Here is a 5,076-nt window from a genome sequence, read left to right as displayed (position 1 = left end):
AAATGACAAAAATGACAAAAATGACAAAAATGACAAAAATGACAAAAATGACAAAAATGACAAAAATGACAAAAATGACAAAAATGACAAAAATGACAAAAATGACAAAAATGACAAAAATGACAAAAATGACAAAAATGACAAAAATGACAAAAATGACAAAAATGACAAAAATGACAAAAATGACAAAAATGACAAAAATGACAAAAATGACAAAAATGACAAAAATGACAAAAATGACAAAAATGACAAAAATGACAAAAATGACAAAAATGACAAAAATGACAAAAACGACAAAAATGACAAAAATGACAAAAATGACAAAAACGACAAAAATGACAAAAATGACAAAAATGACAAAAATGACAAAATTGACATAAATGACAAAAAAAAACAATTTCGATCATGTGCATTGGAATTTTTCTTATGAAGTTTGAAAAGGGTTTTAAAAACAATCTATTTGGCTTCAATTTCAACGATAAAATCGTAAATTGTGTTCCTGTTTTTCTCACCTCTTGGTTGAAAATCTCACAGTGAGAAGAATTTTCCCGACTGCGAAGCTCTCGTTCGGAATGGTTGGAAAATCTCACCCAAAAGCAGCCTGTCTGTCTTCACCCATCAGAGGTAAGTCTGCTGTCAGTGTGCGAGAAAGCCATCCAGCAGCAACCCTCAGCCATCCTCAGCGGATCGGATGGCTCTCAGAAGAAGAATTGCAGTTCTAGTGGAAAGTATGTGGCCAGAATCAGAGCGAAGCAGCGAAGCGACTATCTAGAGCCCCCGGAGGTTTTTGTGCGTGTGTGTGGTGGTTTAACTTCACAGACTGACTGACTGACTGGGGTTGTTGGTTGCTGGCTCGACTTTTGCCTTGCAGTTTTTCCCTTCCAAAGGTATCGGTTTCGGTAGTGCAAAACGACGGGAAAAACCTACGGTGGCCAGCCAGCTTCTCGAGGAATGATTCCATGGAACCAGTTGTGAGTGGAACAAGTCGCGAAAATTTGTGCCCACAATAGCAGAGCAGATTGCGTGTAGGGCTGATTGAGCAAAAGAAGCAGGAAGAAGAGGAAAAAAACGTCAGAAGGAGTTTTCACGATCGGCGCTCCCTTTTTTCCTGGCTTGCGAAAAATTACACAAAAGCCATCCGAAGCGGAAATTGGCGAATAGTTGTTGAGTAGTGCGACATACAATCGATGATTTTTTTTAATCCGTTTGCCTCTTGATAAGGCTTTGTGTTTGCGGTCGAGTGCAGTGATTAAAAATTTGTGCTGAAGCTTTTTCCTCCTGACTTCCGGCCAGATTCGGATTCTGTGTGGATATTGGAACGCCATTGGATTGCTTCGGATGTAACATAGTTTCCGGTCCTGGTGTCTACAGTTGTGAGTCGTAAATCTACCCACCCCTGCTTCGGGTAAGCATCCAGATTGATGGAGCGATCTTCCTACGCTGCATCTCATCATCGATCAGCGATTTCGATCCGGGGATTTCATGCTCGAATGCTATCGGAACTGAAAAAAAGGGAAATGTGGCCCCTGCCCCGGTCGAGAAAAGTTTGATCGCAAACGACGGATGCAGTGAGGAAAATCGAAAATTTCCACCCCAGACTTGTGTTTTGACGAAGGGAAAGGTGTCCTTTCACTTTCAGATTGCAGCTAAATGTTCATTTTGTGACAAACCACAGCCCCAAAAAAGTTTCATAATAGGACCATGATGGGCAGCTCGAATGGTTTTTGGGGATGTGAAAAACGGTTTAAAGGCAAAATCAAAAGAAGGCGTGAACCGTGTACGAGTGAAAAGTCTAAAAGAGAGAGAGAGAGAGAGAGAGAGAGAGAGAGAGAGAGAGAGAGAGAGAGAGAGAGAGAGAGAGAGAGCAGAAGAGCAAGATAAAGATTTTTGGGGTCGGAAAAGCTGTCACTCACACATTCTCGCCACGGTTCTCGTCATCTTCTCACTAGTGAGAATCTGAGTGTGTGGGAACGCGAGCGAGAGCATTTTGTTCCATCATCCTGATAAGTGTTTTTGTTTTTGTGAGATCGCCTTTTTTGTCGCTTCGGGAAAACTGATAGCGAATGACAGATGGAAGGGCAATAACGACAACAACAACAACAACAACGAACAGAAAGGAAATTCGGGAGATGACAGATCCTTCGAGCGAAATAAACCATCTTCTTCGCCGCCGCCGCCCGTTCACCCACTTTGTTTAGCGGTTACCAAAAAAAAAGAACGGTGGGTGGGAGTTACGGGAGTTAAGAAGGACATTTATTGTCCATCATCATAACTAGTCCAGCCAAAACGGAATGGCCAAGCCAAAGGAAATCCACCGATGACAAATGATTGCGGGAAAACCCGCTGACACACACACATACACTCACATGTGTGTTTGTACGTTTATATGTGATGCTGATCAAGTAGGAAGGACGTTTTGAAAAAGTTATGCAAAGTGGGGGTTTTCTCTGATAATGGAAATCGTCTATTGTTGAAATGGTAATATTCGATAGACATGGGTTAAAGAAAAATAGGCTTTTTTCCAAAACAAAAATATGATGTTTCTATGATGGATATTGTGTTGTGATAACATCGATTTTGAAATTTGATCGATCCTACCTGGAGATATTCCCGTTTAAATTTTATGCAAAATTTGAGGTAAAGTTGTATGATGTATGGATGATTCTTAACTTTTCATCGCAGTGTATGGTTCCAAAATATCTACGCGTTTCCGAAATATTTAAATTTCAGCAAGTGTTAAAGGGCTAATTTCTCATGAACAAGAACCATCCCACAAATGCTAAGTGGGATCTTCACTTCCCTTGGCGACCAATCGACCTTCAATCTCTGGAAGATTCACAAGGACGATGATTGAGGGTTTGCAGTCTTCATCGTCACACTATTTGACTATGTATTCTTGAACCTATGTTCGATCACATTTGGTACGTCATTGAAGTCTTCACTCGGCATTTGCCATTTATCGTATTTATAAAAGTGATTTCTTATTCTTGTTCAATTACATCGTAGACTTTTTCTCCAGTACGAAAAATTTCTTTATACAACATACAACCAAAGTATCTCTAAAAAATGCTAATTTCTTACGTTCAGTTGAATCTAGTTTAATCATTATCAAATAGTGCTTAGCCACTTACCAAAGTTCAGTTAAGATTTATATGTCAAGCATACAATCTATCTGGATCGAAATGAATCAGCCATTGATGCTTAAAATCCCTGGAGAAAGAAAAAAATTTAAAAAAAATCTTACATTGTGAAAACCGAAAGCAAACTAAATCAAACTTTCTTTAAATGCTGACGCATTATTTCGGTTTTTTTAGCTTTCATTGTGCATTCAGGCAGGTTCTAAATAGTTTTGAAGATATTCTTATTCGGGATGACGGAAATACCCCTTAATCTATGCAACATCGTTAACATGGCTTCAAATATAAACACGGAATAATACACGTGAAGTTCAGGGTAGCTATATTCTTTAGGTATACTACTCCGTTGCTTGCAGTAAACGAGTAAACCAACCAAAAATAGTTATAGAAATTCCACAGAAATGTTTAGAATTTTTTAATAATATTAGTTTTCTAGAAAAACTACTGATTTTAAAATTAGGCAAAAAAATAAACATGTTCACGAAAGTATTTACAATGCATTGAACGCTTATGCTGAAGGAAAAAAATTGTTCTATGTGAATTTTTTTATATGAAACTTAAAAAATATTTTTTTGCAAAATTTCTTATAACTATTTTTTTCAATTTTGTAGAATCTAAAATAAAGTAACATTCATTACAAGTTGAAACAAGTCCTTTTTTTAAGCATGTTTTCAAACTTACATTTGATAAAAATGCTTCCCGGAATTCGAATATTTTGCTGTAATACTGCTAAATTTCCAAAGAAAAACTTTCTCGTAGTAAGACGATTGAAAGGTTTTGAATATAAATTTTGCTAATTACCACACAAATCATTTCAAAGAATGCGACTGATACTTATTACAATATTAACGTCAATTGAGGTTAAGCGCAATGTTATACCTTTTCATCTATCTATCTTGCGTGGAATTATCCATGTTGCAAACAGTGCAGTGGCCTCTAATAGGCGCTCTTTTTTCGAAATCTAGTAGCTCACTAAGCATGCTCAGTCTGTGAAAAAAACCCGCATAATGTTTTCTATATAAGTACATTTTGATCCGTTTATTAATGTTAATTAGTATGAATTCGACAGTTTTTAATCGATTATGCTCCTGAAATGAATTGATCCACATAGCTTACTTAACAAAAAGGTTTCTTCTCTTCACAAAGAACATGTACCCACTAAATTTGTCGGAAATTTCCTACGAAAAATCTGAGTTTTACTTAACTCAATCTATAATTTGTATGGTGGCTCTCCTTTCAAGTAGGAAAAGGGCCTTCAAACTTCATAGAAACAATTCCCGGCCTGTTGCATGCTTCATATACTTCAGAAAGGACATGCACTTTAGCACCTCCTCCTGTGGAAAGTTCTTACTACTAGCACTAAACGTACCGGTGGAGGTCAAATGACATTTTCCAATCTTCAAATGACTATAACTCCTTTTATAATTTCTTTTTTTCGCAAATATTTCTCAAACTATTTCAATTTTCAAATTGCACGTATTTTTTCGTTATTTTCTTTAGTTTGTTGATTTCGAAAAAGGTATGTGGAAAAAGTGTTAGGGGTCATTTGACCCCCGGTGGTATGAAGGGTACCGTAAAATGAGGTAACATTGATCACCGGGGTAGCTTTGATCAATAAAAGTTAAAATATCTCAAAACCATTTTCTACGTTTAAAACAAACATGTTGATTTTCCAATTGGGAAAAACTTAGTTTATTTTAGAAAATTTCAAATGTAAGTCAAAATGTAGTTTCAAAATCTTGAAATATCAATTTTTCGAAGGCTCGCAAACAAACACCCTTCCTGATGAAATCAAAGCGTTTGGAAGCAGCAGGTTGAATTATGTGTTAGTTGAGTTTTTTCCCTTACTAAATTAATAGTTTTAGTGTAGTTTTCGTTGTTTTTTTTAGGTAAATTTTTGATGTTTAAAAAAAGGGACGTTTTCCAAGAGAACCTAGGA

The 5,076-nt window shown here is 36.7% G+C and overlaps 1 protein-coding gene across 1 annotated transcript in view; it reads left to right on the top strand.

Annotated features, from left to right (window-relative positions):
• The first annotated feature begins 714 nt into the window (after window positions 1-714).
• LOC129747907 (uncharacterized) overlaps window positions 715-5,076 on the top strand; it is a 165,194-nt gene continuing 160,832 nt past the window's right edge. The window contains exon 1 of the mRNA XM_055742312.1: window positions 715-1,405. The gene's annotated coding sequence lies outside the window, so the exon portion shown is untranslated. The remainder of the gene's footprint in view (window positions 1,406-5,076) is intronic.

This window comes from Uranotaenia lowii, chromosome 1 (genome assembly GCF_029784155.1).
Source record: "Uranotaenia lowii strain MFRU-FL chromosome 1, ASM2978415v1, whole genome shotgun sequence".
In the NCBI taxonomy this organism is placed as follows: Eukaryota; Metazoa; Arthropoda; class Insecta; order Diptera; family Culicidae; genus Uranotaenia; species Uranotaenia lowii.
Note: the sequence above shows the minus strand (reverse complement) of the source record. Positions and strands in the feature narration are given on the sequence as shown.